The sequence below is a fragment of the Lissotriton helveticus genome, chromosome 1_2 (assembly GCF_964261635.1).
Source record: "Lissotriton helveticus chromosome 1_2, aLisHel1.1, whole genome shotgun sequence".
Taxonomy (NCBI): Eukaryota; Metazoa; Chordata; class Amphibia; order Caudata; family Salamandridae; genus Lissotriton; species Lissotriton helveticus.
The window spans coordinates 352,669,554-352,693,030 of record NC_136058.1 but is presented as its reverse complement, the minus strand read 5'-3'; the positions used below and the strand labels follow the sequence as shown (position 1 = coordinate 352,693,030).

At 47.1% G+C, this 23,477-nt stretch overlaps 2 long non-coding RNA genes across 2 annotated transcripts in view; one reads left to right on the top strand and one right to left on the bottom strand.

The window, feature by feature from the left end:
- The window catches only part of LOC144807910 (uncharacterized), a 282,409-nt gene that overhangs the window by 55,449 nt on the left and 203,483 nt on the right, over nt 1-23,477 (top strand). Inside the window, exon 3 of the long non-coding RNA XR_013606517.1 lies at nt 12,948-13,052. This is a non-coding gene — a long non-coding RNA (uncharacterized LOC144807910). The remainder of the gene's footprint in view (nt 1-12,947; nt 13,053-23,477) is intronic.
- The window catches only part of LOC144807911 (uncharacterized), a 447,007-nt gene that overhangs the window by 252,658 nt on the left and 170,872 nt on the right, over nt 1-23,477 (bottom strand). The window lies entirely within an intron of this gene.

The following is a 23,477-nucleotide window of genomic DNA, read 5'->3' as shown; positions in this document are numbered from 1 at the left end:
GAGGATGAGCAAACCTACAGCCTACCACTGGCCACCAGGGATGAGGCGCAGGTAGTAGCCTGCGGGTGGAGGAGGGCCTCGAACTTCCTCAGCCGCGGCAGCTGGGCAAGGAGGCATAGGCAGTGCTGTACGGAGGGGGAACAATTGAGGGGGAAACGAGTGGCACAGAAGGCAGGGGAAACGAGTGGCACAGAAGGCAGAAAGGTCACAAAAAAGGGCATAAGGTCACAAATATACAGGGGGAAACGAGTGGCACAGATGCACAAAGGTCCCAAGAAAGGGCAGAAACGTCACAAAAAATGGGGGGAAACGAGTGGCACAGAGGCACAAAGGTCCCAAGAAAGGGCAGAAAGGTCACAAAAACCAAGGGGAAACAAGTGGCACAGAGGCACAAAGGTCACAGGAAAGGGCCAAAAGGTCACAAAAAACGGGGGCAAATGAGTGGCACCGAGGCACAAAGGTCACAAGAAAGGGCAGAAAGGTCACACAAAATGGGGGGAAACGAGTGGCACAGAGGGCACAAAGATCACAAGAAAGAGCAGGAAGGTCAGAAAAAACAGGGCGAAACAAGTGGCACCGAGTCAGAAAGGTCCCATAAAATGGCAAAAAGGTCAGAAAGAATGGGGGGAAATGAGTGGCACAGAGGCACAAAGGTCACAGGAAAGGGCAGAAAGGTCACAAAAAACGGGTGGAAACGAGAGGCACAGAGGGAAGAAAGGTCCCAAGAAGAGGCAGAAAGGTCACAAAAAACAGAGGGAAACGAGTGGCACAGAGGCGCATAGGTCCCAAGAAGGTGCAGAAAGGTCAGAAAAAACAGGGGGAAACGAATGGCACAGAGGCCAGAAAGGTCCCAAGAAAGGGCAGAAAGGTCACAAGAAAGGGCAGTAAGGTCACAAAAAATTGGGGGGAAACGAGTGGCACAGAAAGCAGAAAGGTCACAGAAATGCAGGGGCAGCTACGCAACAGAAGGCAAAAACGGGCAGAGAGACACGAGGGCCACAAGGGGAGCAGAAAGAAAAAACAGGCAGAGAAACACTAGGCAGCGAGGGGAGCAGAAGGGAAAACAGGCAGAGAGACACAGGGCGGTGAGGGGAACAGAGGGAGAGAAGGGGCACAGACCACATTGTGGCAGCGGGGGAGACAGACAACCGCAGTCAAAGACACACCAATGAAAATGCAGTCACTACAAGGGGAGCAATGAAAGAAAATACAGGCAATACAATGGAAGATGAGTAAACCTGCGGCCTACCAGGGATGAGGCGCAAGTGGTAGCCTGCGGTTGGAAGTGGGCCTCGAACTTCCTCAGCAGCGGCAGCTGGGCAGGGAGGCACAGGCAGTGCTCTGCGGAGGGGGAGCGACCTACTGGAAGGGTCAAAGTTCATATTAGAGCATGACAAGACACAAACAGGCACCTGATGAGATTCTGCAACATCCTATTTATTTATTTATTTATTTGTAAAGTTTTATATAGCGCGAACAAGATCTTTGCAGATATCAGAGCGCTTTACAGAAACAGTAGGTAGGATAGACAAACTGTTGACAACAGTATAGAATTCGGTAGGGAGTGATTTGCTAATTAGGGTAGAAATCGCACAAGAGTATGCACAATAATAACAAACAATAAGCAATAATATAGAAGCAGTGCAATGTCGACTCGAATAAGATTATAGCACCCCAGAGGGTGAGTAAACACACTGTTGAGAACATAGTAGGCAGTAGTGAGTGGAATGCAAGTTAGTAAAGCAATCAAGTCATAGTGTACAGCCTTAATAAACAATCAGGAAACCAATAATATAGCATCCGTGCAGTGAATTTGGTCCAGTAGCAGCCATAAAAGAGTCTAACATAGTTAAGCATTCAGGTAACTGATAATATGGGAGCCATGTACTGTCATTGTTCCAGTAGCAATAGGGTTCAGGTGAACTTAGCCATAAGGATGGCTTTTACCTCTTTCTTGAAGAGTACAGAGGAGGGGATAAGCCTAGTTTCTGGCGGGAGTGCATTCCAGATCCTAGGTGCCATCCCTGAGAAGGAGCGTGTGTATGTTTTTTCCTTCCGGAATCTACGAGGTTTCAGGAGGAGATTCTTTGTGCTTCTGTTGGATCTTGAGCCTCCTGATATAGTCAGCTTGTGAGTGAGGTAGTTGGGTGACTTGTGGTGTAAGGCCGAATGTGTCATACAGGCAATTTTCAGCTGAACTCTGGCTTCAAAAGGCAGCCAGTTCAGGGCTTTTAAGTCAGGGGATATATGCGAGTGTTTTCTTGAACCAGTGATGAATCTCGCGGCCGCGTTCAAGGAGGCTCGTAGGGGCGCCGTTGTTGTTAGGGGGAGCCCGCTGAGAGCCACAATTCCATAGTCTATGCGCGGAATGACTAGGGCTTGTACAACAATTTGGAAGTCTTTGGGTGGTAGGAAGGGTTTGAGTTTTCTCAGCGTGTTGATTTGGAAGTTGGCTCCCTTAGCTGCTTTGCTAATATGCTGCTGCATGTCGAGATTGGAGTCAAGTGTGATGCCAAGGGATTTCGCTGAGTCCACGATGGTGGGCTGGACATTTAGAGCGGTTAGATGGTTGAGCCAGGTTTGGGTGATGGCCTTTTTCGCAGGAGGTGAGATCAGAAGGAACTCAGTTTTCAGAGCATTTAGTTTAAGGTGATTGTCGGCCAGCCATGCCTGGGTGTTTCTTAGTGTGGCATTCAAAAGTTTGATGTCTTCAGGGGATTGAAGCTTGAGGTAGAGCTGAGTGTCATCAGCGTACATATGGAAGTGTACATTTGATGCTTGAAGCAGGGTGGTGAGTGGGTCCATGACGAGGTTGAACAATGTGGGGGATAGGGAGGAGCCTTGCGGGACTCCTAGTGTTACGGGCACAGGCGAGGACAATGCGTTGTTGATCTTGAACCTTTGAGACCTGTTGTGCAGAAAGGAAGTGAACCATTTGAGAACAGTCCCGGATATGCCCATTCTGGTGTTTAACAGCTCAAGTAGATTCTCGTGTTTGACCGTATCAAATGCTGAGGAGAGGTCGAGGAGGATGAGGAGGCAGGACTCATTGTGATCAAGGATTTGGAGGGCGTCATCAATTATGTGAGTCATAGCCATTTCCGTGCTATGTTTTGCTCTGAATCCAGATTGGTGAGGGTTGAGGAGGTCAAACTGCTCAATGTGTTTTGTCAATTGGAGTTGTACACATTTTTCTAGCAATTTGGCCAGAGTGGGGATATTGGTGATGGGTCGGTAATTGTTTAGGTCGGCCGGGACAGCTGTGGGTTTCTTGAGTATAGGCGTGACTTGCCCTATCTTGAGGGAGTCTGGGATGAGTCCTTGTTGCAAGGAACAGTTGATGATTTTAGTCCAGAGTGGGAGGAACAGGGGGGTGAGGGCTTTAACAGCGTTGGCAGGTAGGGGGTCTGTGAGGTGATTGGCGGGTTTCAAGGTGTCGAGCAGCTTGTGAATTGATTCGTCAGTATGGGTGTCGAAGGACGTCCATGAGGCGTTGTTTTTAGGTTGAGTGTTAGTTATGCATATGGAGCAGGAGTATCAACTTACATCCTTGAGGAGATCACTTCTTATATTGTCGGTCTTTTGCTTGAAGAAAGCAGAAAAGTCTTCGCAACTTGGAATATCCTTTGTTGAGCTGTTAGGTTGCAGAGGTTGCGTCTTGGTTTGGGTTTTTACTAACTCGAACAGTTTTCTTGGTCGGTTTTTTGCTTGATCCAGCTGTTGGCTAAAGAAGACTGATTTTGAGCGTTTGATTTTTCTGAAGTAAGCGTTTCTTTTACTCTTAAGCGCTCGAAGGTGCAGTGCTGAGGGGACAGCTCTCCACGTGCGCTCTGCCATGCGCATAGCACGTCTGTCTTCATTGAGTATACCATCATACCATGGGTTCGAGTTCTTGGTGGCGACTCTCTTCATTTGCAGGGGTGCGGCTTCATTGATTATTGCAGACATAGTGTCTAGGTAGAAATTGGTCAGTGAATGCACATCAGAGATGCCCGTCGGGGGAAGAAGGAGACTGCCTGTGTGGGCAGGCAAGGAGTTTGGGTTAAGATTCCTCAAATCCCTCTTCCAGATCTTGGTTTTGGCAGGTTGAGCCGGGTTAAGTTTGAACTTTTCGTTGATGAAGAAGGTGATGATGTGGTGGTCTGACCAGTCACAGGGTTCGATTGCCTCCAGCTGGATAGAGTCTTCTTTGGCGATGATAAGGTCAAGGATAGAGCCTTTTTCATGTGTTGGACGGTTGCAGATTTGGGTGAGGTCAAGCGCGCTGAGGAACGTCTTAAGGCTATTCACCACAACGTCTTTCTGGTCGTTCCAGTGGAGGTTGAAGTCTCCCAAGTAGATTTGATTGATCTGTCGACCGGCGTTGGTGGATATCGTGTCCATGAGTTGTTGGGAGAAGGTGAGGTTGTCTCTGGGTGGGTGGTAGATAACATGAAGGGAGCACACAGGTTTGCCCTCGCTAGTAATATCGAGGCAGATGAGTTCGCAGGAGGAGAGGGCGGGGGAGGGACCTACAGTGACAACGAGGTTGCTCCTGTAGATGCATGCGATTCCCCCGCCCGTCTTGCCATTTCTGTCGAGTCTAATATTGTGATAGTTGGGGGGACTAGTATGTCCATTATAGGTGTGGAGGCTTCAGTTAGCCACGTTTCAGTCAGAATGGCTAGATCGAGGTCCATTGATAAGATGAGATCCGCGATGCCGGAGGAGTGTCTCGGGCCGATCTGCAGTTGAGCAGGATACACTTTAGTCTGGGGGTGAGGAGAGTGGGAGAGTGTTCTAGGGAGAGGGGGACTTTTCTGAGATTACAGGGGACGGAGCTTCTATTGCTCCGCGTGGGGGGCCTGAGGGGATTTGTGAGAATCGTGGGTATGGGAAGGTGTGTGGTGGGTGGGAGTTTTGTGGGACCTGGGCCATATGAGCGGAGTAGAGTGTGCAAGTCTCGGTCAGAGAGGGGGTGTAGGGTGCGACGGGGGCGGCTGGTGGCCTTGCGGTCGGGGATAGAGGGCCAGCGCGGGGATGGATGAGTGAGGATGTTTGAGGGGCGAGTGATATACTTGTTGGGCGCAGAATTGGCAGGTAGGGGGTGCCTGGGGTGTGTGAAAAGAAATTATTTGATGGATTGAAGATCTTCTTTGACTTGTTGGAGGGTGGATATGATCATGTCCATAGTTGGATTGGGGATGGTATTGGGAGTGAGAACAGTGGGTGAGTGATTGAGTGGGGCAATGGGGTGGGCAATGGATCGAATGGGGCGGGATGTGCACGCGATGGTACATGGCTCTGCGGTCGTAGTAGGTGGGGTAAAGGGCTCTGCGGCTGTAGTAGGTGGGGTGGCATTCGATGGATGAGAGAGTTTGTGAGCAAGGGGCATGGGTGGCGTGGATGATGACAGGGGGAGGTTGGTAGCGTATGTGGTGGCGCTGGAGGAGGGAGGCGCAGGTGAGTTGAGAGATGAGTGTAGGCTGGAGAAGGAAGGGATGAGGGTAGGATGGTTGGGGGCTAGGAGTGGGGGGGATAGAGGATAAGGGGTTGAGTTGAGGGAGGTGGCGTGTTCCGTGGATCTGGCCGGTAGGGTGGGATGGTGGGGAATGGGAGTGGGGGGGGAGAAAGGGTGAGAGTTGGTCGTGTCGCGGTGCGTGGGAAATATGTTCAGTGCGGTGGAGGTGGGTTCTGCGAGACTCGTGTGAGGTGTGGGATGGGGGGTAAGGCGGGTGGGGGTATAGGGGATGTGTGAAGGGGGGTGATATTCGCCAGTGCCTGAGGGGTGTGGGGAGGTGAGATCGGATGGGAGATTGATTGCAGTGGGATCTGTGACGTTCGCAGGAGTCGTGAGGTGGGGGTGAGGAGGGTGGGGGTATGGGGAGTGTGCGAGGGGGGGGTGATCTTCGCCAGTGCAAGGGGGATTTTGGGAAGTGTGGTCGGGTGGGTGACTGATTACCGCGCTGGTCAGAGGGGAGAGGTGTGGAATGCTCCTCTGCTGTGATGGTTTAGGCAAGAAGTACTGACGCTTGGAGTTAGGGGGTGTTGTGTAACCCATGGTGTTAGGCGTGGCGGACCGCCCGTTGGAGATATGATTTAGGAAGGTGGGGAACAGATTGTCGAGTAGGTCAAGGTTCCTATCTGTGGATTGGAATAGGATAATCCCGTTGTTATAGATGGAGATGGTCGCTCTGCCCGGGAAAAGTTGGGACGGTGTAGTAGAGAGTGTTAGGCCATGAGCGGTTTTTCTAGAAGTAGAGATGGTGAGGGTGGCGAGGAGCACTTTCCTCCACTGTGCTCTGCGTAGGGTGTAGAAGATGATATCAGTGCTTGTGGCCCCATTAGTTAGCGAGAAGTAGGTGTCCACAAATGGGGTTTCGGGGTGGGCTTTCAGGAAGTTGTGTTTGAAGCGTTTGGCTTTTTTTTGGTGAGCTCGGATGGATAGTTAATCTTGTATGTATGCTTGCCCATGCGTTCCATGATAGAAGAGGTGTAGGTAGAAGAGGTGGAGGGGGGGTGAGGGGGGTGGAGTGTGTGGGTGGGTGGACGCGGTTATAGGGCGGGGGCATGGAGAGAATAGAGGAGAGAAATAAAAGGTAGCTATAGGTTTGGACGCGGTTATAGGGCGGGAAGCGTGGAGAGATTATAGGAGAGACATCCAGTATAGCTATAGGTGTGAGTTAATGAGGAGGACTGACTAGTCTAAGATGGCCACCGCAGTGGTGTACTAGTCTAAGATGGCCGCCAAAAGGAGCATAGAGAGGCAGGAGTATAAGTCCTTTGTCTGTTGTTGTTGTTGGGTTAGCGAGCCCAGTTTCCCTTTCTATTAATGGGCAGGTCCAGTTGGTGCAGCTTCTATGTTGCTCTATCCATGTTGCTGCTTGGTGAAGATGAGAGAGGAGGAGGGAGCCTTATCTCAATGCAGGTGACCCCTGACCGTGTTGGTATGCAGCCTCATGGTCAACTGTGGGCAGTGGGGCGATTTATTACTCTAGTTTATAGCCCCCGCCATTTTGGTCAAAAGAGAGACTCTGCCACGTCGACACTAAACCCTTTGTTAGGGGAAATTTTGATTTGGATCATCCCAGTAGCGAGGGGGGAAACCGATAGGAAAAAAACGGCATACATGTGTAATATGGTGAAAGTGTTAAAAAGTTATGAGCACACACCTTTAGGGCTGTGGCGCCACTCGAAGCACCCTTGCAAACACTGCAGTTCCGTCTTCGCCACGTCCCGGCGGCGGCAGGGGGGGGCGCGCGGAATGGCCGATGCCTCAGTGGATTGTGCTGCAGCTGTTGAGGGAGAGGGGTCATAGGACGTCCCTTCAACAGGCTCGCGCCTGCAGTCGCCGATGTAGATGGGAGGGAGGTCACCGGGGGTGAGCTCCAGTCAAGCTCCGCGGATCCAGCTACCTCGTTGCCTGTGAGGGGGGGGAGGGGGCGACCGCGGTGAAAAGGAGCCGGCTCCGGTGGATCCAATCGCCTGTGCTCCCGGCGCCCTCCAAACCGCGCCCGACGGCGCCACCCGCTCCGCCACAGGCGATGTGCCTATGCAGGCGTGCAGCTCCCGGTCAGATCCGCCACCGCAGGAGCGCTCCGATGTCGATGGGCAAGAAATCAAACAGCCAGGAGCCCTCCCATGGGCCGCACAGCGCCCGCGATACCAGACGGCGCCAGCAGCACGAAACTCCCCAGTCCGGAGCTGTCCCGGGAGCCCTCCCGCGGCTCGCGCCCCTCAGGATCGTTCCGGTGGTAACGGGCAGGCACTCAGACCGTCAGGAGCCCTCCCGTGGGTAGCAAGACCCTCACTGTTTGGCTGTGGCGGTGCGGGACTCCCAACAGGGCCACCCCAGGACCGGTGTGGCCACGGGTGCTCTCCGACCTCCAGGCGATCCCGGACTCCGGCTGCACAGATGTCCAAGGCCAGTGTGTAGCGCCCGAGCAGCAGCCCTCCGTCCAACAGCCGATCACCGGTAGCTCCCACGGTGTCCAGCGGTGCGCGGGTCCCCAGTGGAACCAGCACAGGTCCGGTACAGACACAGGAGCCCTCCTTCAGCCTCCCGACGAACCCGGCCTCCAGCGCCTCCGAAGTCCAGCGCAAGCACAGCAGCCGTCCGCCCAACGGCAGCAACCGATCTCAAGGCAGCTCGCACGATGACCAGCGCCTGGGCAGCAGTCGTCTTCAAGACAGGTACATATAATATCTTGCATCCAGTTACTTGCATCCAGTTACTTGTTATAGTAAGAATCTTCGAAGATGCTCAGGTGCTAACAGGGATTTAATCCAGAATTGGAACCCCAGCACTCGGAGCTCTAACCAGGAGCTCCTACCCGGTGGCCATCTTGCCGCCAACTATTTATTCTGTCCTTTTAGTAATAACCCCTCCAGGTACATAGGTGGGAGAAAGAATGCAGAATGCCAATCACCATGCTGCTCACCCTCAATGTGGAGGCTCTTCGTGAATTTGGCATATCACACCAGTGTGGGTGGCTGGCGCTGATGGACTTGGCTTTGAGTGTTCTCACAAATCTTGAGTACGGGGACCGTGCAAATCGATCCGTCATCTTACTCTGTGCTTGGGGTGTGTTCTATAGGTGTTGCAATGGGTTTTCCCATGCAGTACCCATGGATTTTGATGCTGCCTAAGATTTACACAAATCTGTACGTCTCCCGAGGCGAGACATAACTAGGAGAAATGTGGTTATTTCTCCTTGTTTGTTCCTTTTCCTGTGTGTTCTGCATTATGCAGCACACATACAAAGGGGAAAATGCCTTTTAATTGTTTTTGTACAGGAAGGTGCCACTTCCTGCACAAGAACAATCCTGCTTGCAACGGCAGCACCCTTGCACCATGGTGCAAGGGTCCCTACGTTGATGCTAAGCTGCCAAAATGGCACCAGCACAGGGAGCAAGGACAGCAATGCACCATATTGCATAATTATGGTGCTTTCCTGCCCTTTCATTTTGACATAGAGCAAGATGGCTTCACAATCAAGCTTAACTAACAAACAGTTCCTTTCTCTTCAGAAGGGCTACCTCTTTATTAAAAGCTTCCACCCACTCAGAGTAGAATATTCTATATTAAAAACAGACAAATATGAAGACAAACATTGGATTTTTGTAGCTCCGGGCTTATGCCAGCCATTATATGCACAGAGCTACTTCATTGTTGTTAGACATTGTTAGACCTGTCATCCTTTGGGTGGTCCTCCCCCAAATGTTTTGCTTTGACCTCCAACCTTTGCTGTATCTTTTTTGATGGCCTTAGGACTCCGAGCACTTTCCCCCTGCTGACTACTGCTAACGTGCATGTGCTTCTTCCCTAAAACATGTATAATTGGTGTATACCTGACAGGCATATTTTATTTACTTTAGAAGTCCCTTGTACTGTGGTATAACATATACCCAGGGCCTCTAAGTCAAATGCTACTAGTTGCCCTGTAGCACTGATTGTGCCCCTCAGAAAAGTAGACTTTTAAACCTGTCTCAAGCCTGCAACTGCATTGACTGTGTGGGCAAATTATTGCCACTTTGACGTGAAATTAAAAACTACCTGCCAAGCCTTAAACTCCCCTTTTATTACACAACAGTCACCCCTAATTAAGTCTCAAGATAGCCCTAAGGGGAGGTTGCTATGTCTGTAAAGGGTTATACCTTTATATTTTGCATGTCCTGGAAGTGAAAAAGCGTCTTTTTTGTTTTTTCACAACTGTAAGGCATACTCATCTCATAGGTCAGCATTGGGAATTCCTTAATACACTTTTAAGCTGTAATTCCTGCTCAGAGAAGAGTTACTTTTTCATGTTTCATATATGTGGAATGCTTATGATAAATCCTCCTTACTGGTGAAATGGATTTAACATTACTATTTTAGAAATGCCATTTTGAAAGGTAGATATTTCTCTGCACTTACTGCTCTGTGTGCCTAACAGCCTGTCTCCAATACATGTCTGGGGTGGGTGATAGCTGCACTTTCTTCATTTCCTCTAGACAGCCACAACACATGAAGGATAGGTGTGTCTTAATACCCATCCACACACATCTGCATTCTGATGGCCATTACTGGGCAGGATGAAAGGGGAGGGGCTAACACTTCACTTCAAAAAGTACTGTCCTGTCCTCACACAAAGGGCTAATTTACCCCCGTAGACAGCCTGGCAGAGAGGGCAAGGAAGAAAGGGGAACCTGTGCACTTCAGAGAGCTGCTTTGAAGTCACTCTCAAATCAAAGGCACTTTTGGGTATAAGTACTGGGTCTTTGACCCCATCAAATCAGCCACTATTAGACTTGTGGCAGAAGCTCTGCCAAAAGCAGTGCTGAGCTGCCTAAAGGACTCAACTGGGCTGCTAATCTAGAAGGCCTACTTTTTTGTTTGCTGCCCTGATGTCTGCTGCTCTCTGACTCTGCTGAAAAAGATCTCCAAGCCTTGCTGGCTTGTCTCTTATTGCTTGAGACTCAGGGATATCAAATACTCTACCCGTGTTCCTGTGCCTGACCCACTGGAAGTGGTCCACATACTTGCAACATGGAGCTCTACTCATCTCCTGCTTGTGTGTAAGCAGAACTGACTTCTACACCCTAAGGTAGGCTGGCCACAGCACTAGGATGTGCAGCCTGGTCAGTACACAAAAAAATGTCTGCCATCTTTAGGAGGGAGGAAATTGTGGTTTCTGGGCAAAATGATGACCTACACCACCATATGTGCTCACCTTAGGGGCGGACAAGCTTCATGGACTAGCTGCCCATTGGCTACTAGCTCCCATACCCCTAACTCCCCGCGATCTAGGATTTAAGGGACCCCCCTGACACATGAACCTCAGATCCAAACAACTTACTTCAAGAAAGGACCACGAGTAGCCCTATGTCCCCTTCAATAGGACTTTGCCCATCAGCACAAAGCAAAAGAGGGATACTTTGTCCGTGAAGCAACAAACTTTGAACTTAGTGAATGATCCTGGTCCTTGGTCAAAACTTGACACTCCCGGAAGGAGGGAACCATGTGGAAGCCAGACTCACCCTCAGTCTCTCTTGGACTAGTGGCACTAGTCCCCTGCAAACTGCAAGTAAAAACGCTCACCAGATCTAAAGAATCCCTGGTCACTGGGCCCTCTGAGGGATCACCCTAGTCCAATTAGTCCAGTGCATTTGGGAGTTGTAGTCTTGCATTACCCCAGAGATTCAGGGTTCTATGTTACTCCCCCAGACCCAGTAAAGTTCCCAAAGCTTTACATTATGCTTCCTTCTACCAAGACTTGTTAATCCCCTGTCAGGTAACTGACCCCCACACTTGATGATGTAGCTACAAAGAACAACGTGCAACTATCATCTTACATCAGCAGTTGCACACCTGTTTTGCTTTTGCATTTTGTCTCCAGCAGCACAGTGAAAGCAGTAAAAACAACACCACACGCGGGTCCCGTTCAGCATCCAGGATAATAAGCACAACTCTGCACCCGAGCTCCACAAACTAGGTAAAATTGACCTGACTAGGTCATGAGGCCTAGTCCAGGGGCTTCATGACCTTACCCCCATAAGGGCTCCACATAACTCAACTTGCTGGTGACCGATCGGCACTAGTGGATTTTGACTTTGACTGCAATGTTATTTTGTCTATGTATTTCACTGCAATGATGTAATATTTCTTCAAAAATCTATCATTCTGGTTATATGTGTTTTGGTGTCAAAATTAAGATATAAATACACTTTATTTTTATAAATTGGTGTTTGATTTCTCTCAAATCATGTCAATTAGTTATCGTCCATGTTAACACATGTTCCTCTAGTAAAGCACTTTGCCACTCTATCAGGATTAAGTTAAGGATTTATTAGTGTGAATCCAAGGACTGTCTTTGTGATATTGTGATAATATTAAATGGTAAGGACACCAAGACATATTACATAATATTCCACTTTCCTGCACTGGTGTTACTGCGGTTGGGATCCTGACCCTGTGTTTCGCAGTCCCACAGGGTCATAAGTGATTTTACATGACAAATACACTTAATTGACTTTAGTATCAAAAATAATTCTTTCAAATGTTTTAACATTTTTCTAATTAGACTGTAAAAACTAGATTAAAGTGCATACATAAAAGTGAAGATGTGCCACTGTGTCTAAAACCGCCACTGGAAAACTGTCCATAGTACATCAGCGAACAAACAGAAACACTGATGCCACTTTTCATAACTTGTCTGTATATATCACCCAAGTAAAGCAAACTTTAATTTCTGCAAGGTCACACCGGTGTTCCAAACTGGGACATGCCTCACTGATGATCAGTCCAATACCAGTTCTTGAGTACTTACTTTGAGGACCTGAATGATGAAGGCATTTTTAGAACATAAAGCCACCAGCACTTGATGCTAATTAATTAATTTGTTGTAAGGTATTGAAAATCAGTATATGGCCCTAAAATGCCGCACCAAAAGGGTGATCTCAACCTTTGATTGAAAATGGGTAAATGAACTTGGTGGCGACCACAATGGAGCAGGCTCCCATCAATGTTCCCTTGTGAAGAAGAAACAGAGGCACTGGAGAGGTAGCTTCATTCTTCTGCTAGATTTTAAAGGAAGACAACACCTGAAGGTTAGTCTAAGAGAGGCGAACACCATCCTCCAATAAGAGAAAGGGAATGCAAAATAATCATAAGTAACTGACTGACTGCCTTATATGGTCTCCCTACGAGAATATCACACGTCCCAGTCTAGGCTGCACTTTCAGAAGTAAGATAAATTAGGACTTTAAGATAAGCAGAATGGAGTTGTATATATTTATATGGTCACATTTTATTTTAAGCGCTTCCCAAAGCAAGGGATCTGTATTCATATCTGTTTTCCTAACAACATCTGTGAGATGTTTCTTTCTGTCCTTTCGTTTTCCCCTCTTTCCATGTATACATCACAAAGAGCTCAATATCCTCATAGGTTCCTTATGGGAATGTTTATGCATTTATCTTGTTTTTCTAGTTTCTGACACCAATCCCTCACGCTGTAACACCAACAACTGCAAGAATGGCTCTTGCTCGTCTGGCGAATGCGTTTGTAAATCCGGATACCATGGAGCAACCTGTGGTGAGAAAGAACTACTAATTTAAAATAAAAACATTTGTCTTTTAAAGGTAATATTATTTGCTCATGAGAAAATATGTGGGACCTAGAAAGTGCTGTAGTCCATATACATATGTTATGTTTAGGGGTTGGCGATGAACTCTTCTCCACTGGCGGAGTTCACTGAGTTCTGACACTCTGTGTTCCATGTGGAGAGTGGAGTTCAGCAAAAAAAACCTCTGCCAGCCACCTGTGGAGTGGAGTTCACTGGCGTGTTGCAGTGCTGCTCACCACCCCTTTCACCAGCACTGAAGAACTACACATCCCACATGGCAAGCTCGGGCGCAATCGAACAGACCCCTGACCCTATGGCAGCCTATCATATAGCCCCCTCTCCCTCTAACCCCATGATGTTGAGGCTGGAAGTGAGGTGGGAGCCCCTCATATTAGCGTCATGTTATCACCGGAGAGGAATTGCATGCAATACATGTAGTCTTGGGATTGGGAGACAGACAGATAGGAAGTTGGATCGTATGGAGTAATGGAGCCTAGACAGACAGAGGGTAAGGGCTTCTGAGGAATCCTTGTTTCTGGAGTCCAGGGAACAGAATGGGGCTTGAGGATGAGATTACAGGAGCCAAATGCACAGTGAGGGCGGGAGGTGAGGAGCGCTGCATGAAGTGATGCTTGTAAAATTGATATTCACAGTAGAATATGTGTTACCTCTATTATGCATCTCAAGACTGCAGCACTCACATTATGGACCCCTGGATATGGTACATGATATTAAGAAGATTAAATTATAGCACCAAATAACTTATATCAAAAACACTTGCTTCTGTCAGGTCTTTTATTTCTTTTGCAAACTAATTATGAACAGGACAGGGCGCTTCAGCATTGCCCTCATGTGCTCTTAGACAATGGAAGGGAGTAACAAGTAGCTGTGGGGACTCCAGCATTATGGGGCCGATTGTGATCTCCTCCGGAAAGCATTCTGACCGATTCATAATTGCGAAATGCAAGTGGGAATAATATGGATAAGTATACACTCAGGATATATGTCAGAGAGGAATCCAATCTCTCTTCCAAAAGGGCTGATTAATGCATACGCGGTCCTTTGCAAAAACAGCAGTAACTGCTCAGAACTACGAGCAAGTCTTCGCGCCGTGCACCGTGCCGACCATGCCAGCGCCTTGGATTGAAACTTGAAGTCAATATTGCTCAAATGTGTATGGACCACATGCCATTGGAGGCTATTAGTACTATTTTTACCTTGGACTCCTCCTGATAAGGAGTTTGAATACATTTTCTATTAAAATCTCCGTTGTTGAATATTGTTTGTCCTGATGATGACCACTCAAGTTTAATGTGGTTGAAACGCCGTTGACACCTACATGTGGCCTTGATTGAAGAAGAAGCAATCTTTGCTATTCTTGTTTTTTGTTTTATCCAAACAGCTTATGTGTATTAATTTTCCTCAGCCACTGCATATGTTTACACTGTTTATTGACTTTATGGTTTGTTGTGTAACTTAGAGAGAGCTATTATTTTTCTGATTTCATATTATTGTCCTATTAAATTTTGTATATTTTTGAATTTGTGAATTTTTGAATTTGTGTAAGGGTATCACTTGCTAAGAGTCTTATACTGTATACATTCTTTAATTTTTCTGTTTTGTTCTATGTGATCTATACTCTATATTTTTGCTGCTTATGTTATATGGAATATACTACTTGAACCCTTGTTAGAAAACAAGTCTTTACCTTGCCTCTGGATCTGGTAATAGGGCTGCCCCTGTTAGTGGTAACTAACAACTTTTAGAAGGTTGACTTTTACTCACTTAGTCATTCGGTGCCGGCTGCCTGTGTCTGTAATGCACTTCTGGAGTGGGTGACACCTAGCTTCTGGCATCCCACACAAAGGAAGAGTAGGTGGGCCTGCGCAGCCATCTGCATGCAGATGGCCCATCCCAAGGAGGATGGTGGGGAGGAGCTAACACTTACACCTGAAAGGTTGTAACCTGTCCCCACTCAAGGGACTGATTACCCCCTGATATGTGTCTAGAGAGAGGTCAGGAAGAAGGGGACCACTGTGCTCTTCAAAGCTTTCTTTGAAGTCCCCCCCACTTCAAATTCACTCCTGGGTATAATTACTGGATCTCTGGCACTAATACACCAGTACACTTTTGGACCTGTGACCACTCTACCAGGGAGAAGAACCACTTTGCTGCTAAAAGGACTGCTATGCTGTAGGTCTGCTGCTTTGCGTAACTCTGCCTGATATGCTGAGCTGCCCTGCTGGCTGCTGTTCTACTGGCTGGGTGAGACCGACTGGGCCACATGACTCAAATCCAGAGTGACTACAAGGGGTTGCTGACTTATTTCCAAGTCTCTGGGATATCAAGTTGGTGAACCACCTGAATCTGCGTCTAGACTCTACACATTGGGAGTCTGCCCTAAATTGTGGTGCCATCCCAGTCCTGGACCCTTGCAAGTGAGGCCTTTCGGTGCTTGAACTCACATGCTTGCATTGGATTTGGCATATCTCTGCCACAATGTGAGTCAGAAACTGCACACTTTTGCTGCTGTTTGTAGTGGACTTGACACCTCACTGCAGCAACATGGTAGACCAATACACAACTTGTCCACTGTGTGATCTATGCAGCCTCATAACAACAACATCACCCATATCAAGGTACTTCTGTACAGCGGATTCAAGGTCCCTGCTGCTAGCCTTCGCTCCCTTGCGGTCTGCCTGAACTCTTGACTTTGTCCTGTCTAGTGCAACCCAAAAATTCATCGAAGATCTTGTCACTTCCAAGAGCTCTTATGACTTTTTGAATCTATACAACTTCGTAACTCAACATTTGCCTAAAAGATTCTTATTGTCTTTAGTTGTGTGCTATTTATATATAATCAGAGTTTATATTTCTAACACAGTGTGGATTTGTTGTGCAAATACTTTCAAATATTTACAATCGTCAATAAATGAAGACATTACATAAAATCATCCTATGCGGTTATGACCTGCAAGAGAAGAAGAAAGAGAAATATGCCTAATGCATTCATAAACATAAAGTAGTACCCACAAATGAATTTTAAGTCAATATATAATGGCAGATTTAATTTTAGTTATTTAATTGCATGAAATAATTACAGGTGGAGTATCTTCGGGTACTAGCCAGTGGTGTTTGGAAAGAAGTGCAAAGGACAGTGCTCATGCAGGTGACATAAGAGAAAAGGGGTATAAAGACTAAATCAAAGGTAGATAAATCCAACTTATTTAGCGTGCCAATGTTAGTAATTCTTATACCCCACAGCATGGCGCTGTCTTTGCGCCGCCGCTGTGTCACAAAAGTGATGCAACGGCGGTGTAAAAGAGGCGGAAGGGGCTTCTAAATCTGCCCCCCGGTTTCTAATATTGGTGATCAGCAGAGAGGATAGGACATGTGTTTCTGCAGTGCAATGCAATATCTAGGTTAACACTAACCATTCACACTCAAGCCAGACTCAATTCCTTTTTCTCGCTTTGCATCTTTTTATTCAAACTCAACATCATGCCTATGGATGGACCTTCAACTGGAGCTACGAATTTCAAGATGGAAAATCTGGATGATTATACTGTTGTCAAGTTGAGAGGCTTTTGCAAAAGGATGGGAGTACCTACCAAGGAGACACTTATAAGGAGTTCCAGAAGGCCCTGGTGGCGTGGGCATTGGCCTAATCCTCAGAAAATTATGAGATGGAGGGACCCATGGATAGCTACCTTCAGCCGTTGAGGGGTCACCACCGATTTACATCTCTCTGAAAGAACTGGAAGCTGTGTCTCTGTCCATGGTTTATTCCCAGAGGCGATGACGAAGTGGTGTGAGAAGAGAGAATTCCAGCAATAGATGGTGAAATGTAAGATCGAAGCCAACGCAAAAAGGGTTAGGGTGGATCAAGCTTTAGCCAAGAAGAAAGTGTTATTGGCTCATGAATTGAGCCTGAAAGAGCTGGACAGCAAGGTCAGGCAGGCAGGCTGACTTTGGCATTGCTGGTGGCAGCACAAACGCAGAACAGGCAGATGACAAAAGGTTCCATATACCCAAGGATTTGGTGCACAATTATGTGGTGAGAGATGACAATGATAAATGATTTTTGGCATATGAGGTTCCAGAGGAACACGGGGGGCTGTTGTCTTTGGAAACACATGCCTACACTTGGGAGGGACACGCTTCAAACTCTAGAGTTTGAAGACCAAAGTAGATTCCTATGAAGGCCATTTTGATTGCCAAATTTGGGCTGAATCCTGAAAAGTATTTCCAATGATTCAGGGACAGCCCAAAGCTCCAAAACCAATCCTGGGTTGACTTTGTTGAATCTCACAGTGAGGCGCTGAATGGTTGGATGGGGGAAGCAAAGTTAGTGATTACAATTAGTTATGTTAGTTAATCATGAGAGAGCACAGGCTCAATATCTGTTTTACAGAGGAGTCCCATCATTTTGAGTTGTCTTGAATAAGGAAAGCGCCTATTAAATAATTTGTTTTGAAGTGTTATCCCTCAGGCACAATAGGGACTACCTTAGAGTGTACTTCTCGGAACAAAGAGTGTACATTTTGATTGTTTTGTTCTCAGTAGGGGAATTACATTTTCTGTGTACTATATTTCTATGTTTTATATGTTGTATATATTGTATATATGTAGTGTATCATATATATAAATGTGATTTAAATGTATTTGCAATGATTGTCCATGTGAGGTTTATATATGTTTTTTTTATTTTGATCAAATTGTGCTCTGCCCCATCATATGACACGTATATAAGTTTTAACTGTGGAAATTAGTTTGTTGTAAATAATAACTGGGATCATCAGGGTAATTAACTGTACTCTGAATGAAAATAAATGTTGGATTGGTCCCTCTAGACCTTCTTCCTTTTGATATACTTCGTTGATGTTTCTTTGCTCAGGTATATGAGGGTGATTTGGGCAAAACCCCTAACTTGTATGTACTTACAGTGTTACCCAAGCACCTATTCAGCAGTAAGCTGCAAAAGAGTGTCTAGAAGAGTATTTGGGGCGACAGCTACAAAGGCGGTCAGGGTTCCCACCAGAAGAAAAATGGGGGAGAAAAGCCTGAAAACAAGGAAATCTCAAAAGGCCCCCAAAGTAATTCCCTAGGGAGTAGTAGTTCTCAGTCCGATCCGTAGAAGAAGTGTTTATTTGATAGGGAGGTTTGCACCCCAGTGTACAGAGTGCTAAAAGTATGGGCATGGGTGACTCTGTATGTCCAAATGGCCCACGATATTACCCTGACAGGACATTTAGGGAAAGACAAGACCTTTGCCAGGTTTGTCTCCTACTTTTATTGGCCCAAATTAAAATAGTGTCAGATACTTCTGTAGGTGCTGTCCCACCTTTCAGGCCAGGGTAAAATGGGGACAATATGCTAAGCTGCCCTGATAACATTACCCAGAATTGGGACTCCCTTCAAAGAGTGTGAGCATGGACATCATTGATCCTTTGGAACCCAATATAGTCCTCGGGAACAGGTTTTTCCTGGTCTCGATGGACCATGCCACCCGCAACCTAGGGGGAATCTCTCTGAGGACAGTGACTGCACCAGCAGTGGTGAGAGCTTTCATAGGGATCTTTACCCAAGTCGGGTTCCCCAAAAAGGTCATGTCAAACAGACTCACTAACTTCATGTCCGCGTACATGAAGTCAATATGGGATGAGTGTGCCACAAGTTCCCCACACTCCCCAAACCAACGGTCTAGTTGAAAGATTCAACAAAGACCCTAAGGCAATGATTATGGGCCTGCCGAAGTCCATGAGGCGTACGTGGGATTTCCTCTTGCCATGCCTTCTTTACACTTACAAGAAAGTCACACACAAAGGAGTAGTGTTTAGCCCATTTGCATTCCTCCATGGAAACCCTGCAAAGAGGCCTCTGCACCTTGTAAAGGAGGGTGGGAGCAATCTCCCGGAAGCCCCTCCAGGTTGTGGTTACTACAAGCTGGCCCTCTAAAACCAGATGCACCACTTCTGGAAGAAAGCTAAACATAACATCGAAGCCAGCCAAGAGGTGATGACACTCTGGTACATCCAGAAGGCCACACTGGTTTCAGTCTAGCCAGAAGGTATGATCATGGATCATGGAACCAGTTGAACCCAGGGCTCTTCAGGACAGCTGTGCTGACCCATATGAGATGAAGGAGCAGAAGGGGGTGGCCACCTACCTGGTGGACATTCAGACACCTTGGAACTTCCTAAGGGTGCTCTATGTAACTGACTGAAGCCTCACTTTGAGCGTTCCAAAGTGAGCATGCTCCTAGTGATAGACAAGATAGGGGAGTGTTGTAATTTGGCAGCGATTAGGTTAGCATTAGCAGAAGCCATCCTGCATTTAGAGACTATCTTGCCCGTTTTGTGGAATCCATTTTGTATTTCTGTCAGCCATTTTGCTCGCCATGTGCTACCATGCGCTCGCCATGTGCTCTGTTCTACCTTCTGTCGTCTGCTCTTAAAATCTGCCAGGAAACTAACTATATTTAGCATCTTCCACCTTCGCACAAGCTCAGTTGAGCTTGCAGCTGTCCATGCAGCTGATGTTAGTCTGTAACTTTCAGGATGTGTTCACCAGAATTAGCAACTGTTAGCTCCTCCCACTTGTTGACTGTACATTTTCTGTAAGACCTTATATGTACCTAAAACCAGCATTTTGTACTTGTACCACCTTCATTTGAGCCCCTGTGTGGGTATAAAAAGACCAAGCTCCTTCCATTCAGTGTGCTACTTCATACATTACCGAAGGCTGTTGTGTGAATGTAGTTCCACCTCATGAGGTTTAATGTAATGTAATGTAATGTGTATACTAATAAACTCTGTATTTTCTATTCCAGTTTCTGTGCCAACTTCTTCCTATTGGTCTGAGGACTCTGTGCAGAGAAGGGTGAATCCCTTGCACTGGTAGGCCTTGCTGAGGCTCACCACCAGAGAGGGACCCTCTCCCTGACCTTCTTTCTGCACAGTAGTACAATGGGTTGTTGCAGGGTGTCATCCTCTCTACCACCCTGACCTCAGAAGCGAGTGTTACCATCTGCTGGGACAGTTTGCCCCATTTTCCTCCCTCACTCTTGGACTCACACATTTGTGTGTCAGCGATGTAGACACTGAGGAAAGCCCCCCTGTAAAAACAAAGCTTGCAGGCTGGCCAACAGGTTGAGAGCCTACATCAAAAAGTAAGTCACCAAGATGTTGGCACTATAGGTGAATGATCTCTCTAACAGTCCCTGGTCCAGCTCCATAGCGTTGGTTTCAAAGGCAGCCCTACTAGGCACTAAACCAGAACACCAGCTCTGCATGGACTACAGAGGCCTCAATGTCATCACCTGGACTGATGCAGACCCCATCCTCAGAGCTGACAAGCACAATGATTGGTTGGGTGCTGCCAAATTCTTTAGTACCTTTTATTTGAGATCAGGGTACTGGCAGATTGCCTTACCTGAGGGGGCATAAGAGACATCTGTAATATCGACCCCGAGGAACATTAGCAGTTCTGGGTGATGACCTTCAGATTGAAAAATGCCCCTGCTACCTTCCAATGGTTGGTTAACAGGTTTCTGGCAGGCAAGGAGGCTTTCTGTGTCATCTACTTGGACGAAATCGCTATCTACAGTTCCAGCTAGGAGGAACACCTGCATCAATGACATGAGGTGCTTAAAGTTCTGTGACAGGCAGGCCTGACCATCAAAGACACTAACTAACAGATTGGGCAGCATTATGTGGTGTATTTGGGGACACCCTGTAGATTGTGGCAAGGTGCAGCCCCTCCAGGCTATGATCAAACTATCATTGCCTTGGAACCACCTAAAACCCAAACTGATGTGAGGGTTTTCTAGGCCTCACTAGCTATTACTGATGGTTTAATAAGGGTTACAGTACCATCTTTGCACCCTTAATCAAAATGACTTTGAACAAGCACCCCAGATTGGTGATATGGACGGAGCTTGTCAGATAGTCTTTGATTCTCTCAAGGAAGCCATGTGCATAGCACCTGCACTCAGGGCCCCTGACTTCTTCAAGTAATTTATCATTCAGGCAGACATTTCAGAGCATGTCATAGGAGCAGTCTCAGCATAGCTGAATGAGAAGGGACTAGACCAACCAGCAGCCTTCATTGGCAAGAGGTTACTTCCATGGGAACAGAGTGCCATGGGAAGAGAAGCTTTTGCTGTGGTCTGGACACTGAAGAAGTTGAGACCCAACCTTTGTTGGACTCACTTCCTGGTTCATGTCTGATCTGCTGTGGGTTTGGTATGTGCAGGTAAGGGGCGCTCAAACAGTACGGGTGGATTATGGTGATGGAGGCGATGAGATACAACGGTGCAGACAGTATAGAGGAAAACCCTGTAACCTCTAGCTAATGTTTAGGCATGAGGTGCACTTCCTGGTTCAGATGGAGCATGGACCTCGTAGATGACTCATGCAAATGAGGGGTGAGAATCCTAAAGTGCTAAGGTGGTCCATCTTCATACAGGGAATGGATTTCATGGTAGAAAATTGCCCAATGCTGATGGCTTCTCCAGATTTTTCCTCCTTAGTGAGCAGAACTCCCAGGGGGGTTGGTAACCTCTCCACTTTCAGCTGAGGGGACACATGTTAGAACTGTCAGCCTTAGGGTGGTATTTCCCAATTTATTTGCCTGTCTTCCTCCATTTTTCTGAACTTGTTTTAGAACTCTGCACCTTTTGACACTGCTAAGCAGAGATAACGTGCCTGTGCTCCCACCTCTAAACATAGGAACCTTGGTATTAGAAATGGGATTTCTGTGTGGGCAAAGGTATGCCCCCTATCTAAGCAGGAAGCACCACTCTAATCAGGTTAAGCCAGATACACACTAAAAGACAACCTCTACTCACCCTCAGGTAGCTTCGCACCTAGCAACCCAGCTTATCTAAAAAGCAATATGCAAAGTATTTGTGCAAAACCTACACATTCTTATACAATAAATCAAAATATAGTGCTTAGAGGCAAACAGTGCTTAGGGGTTACACGAGGTCATGCTGGACCTGGGCAGAACTAAAATTTAGGCCGACCGTGATGGAGGGCAGGCTGGCTACAAGACTCATGCAGGTCCCACGGAAAAAGTACTTTGAATGGAGGAATACTCGATGTGTTGATACTGATCCAAACAGTCGCTGAGGCTTCATCGATGTAGGTGAAGCATTGTCATTGAGCCAAGCAGTCTGCCATAGTTGAGCAACCCAGTCCGCGATGTTGTCAATCAGCTACTGCGTCAGTATCTAAGGGCGATACGTCTCTTCCAAACGATGCAAAGTCGTCAATGCATCCGTTTTGTTGGATCAACACAGCAGAAGCTCTCTTTCAAGAGCCCAGGACTAGATTGGCACTACTTAGAAGTGCAGGACTCATGGACAGCAGAATCAAGGTGCTATTTCAGGTTTGTAGAAAGTCTTTGCTGTCCCTGAGACTTGAGAACAGGGAGCAAGTCAGCAATACCTTGGAGACACTTGGTTCAAGTGAGTGCAGGGCAGAGGGAAGCAAGTAACAGGCAACAGGCAGCACATCAGGGTAGAAATGCAGCCGGATCCCAGACCCACAAAGTTGCAATCCTTGTATTAGCACTGTGGTCCTTCTTCTTATCAGAGTCCAAAAGTATACTCTTAGAAGGGCCAGAGGCCCAGGACTTATACCCAAATGTGCCTGTGAAGTTGAGGTGACTTCAAAGAGTGATGTGCATGAGTATGCTTTTAATCCAGTCCTTTCTGCTGGGCTACCTGTGGAGGGTAATCAGCCCTTTGTGTGGGGTCAGGCCTCTAACTGTTGAAGTGTAAGTGTCAGTCCCTTTCTCCCTTCTTGCCCAGAAAAGGCAGTCATAATGCAGATGTTTATAGATGGGACTCAGTCACACATAGCCTTCCTGTGTTTATTGCTTTCTGAAGTGAATATGCAAAGCTTAGCTGTCACCCGACCCAAACGTGTATTGGAGGCAGGCTGCACGTTACACAGAGCAGTAGAAGCAGAGAATGCCCACTTTTAAAACGTGCAAAAAGAAGAGATGATGGATGGAATGCTAAATTAATCACACATTCACCCCCAGTCACAGATCTGGGTTAAATCCATTGTTTCTTTGCACACCATGGCATTCCAGTTTAGACACAGCCATATACAAATCAGTCTTGACTCTGTTCCCCATGGGAACTGTCCAGCCTGAACTGCCCATCCAGGTCTTCCCTTTACCACAAACAAACATCCTAGAGCCGGTTTCGGGATAACACCCCTCGCCAGGCTAACTTGAATCTGGTGGCGTAGCAGTGGCGGGCCCATTTCTGGGCATACCCTTCCCACATAAGCAGACAAATGGAAAAAGAACAGATGATGGAATGAATTTTGAGTTAATCAAACATTCACCCTGAGTCACAAATATGAGTAAATACATTT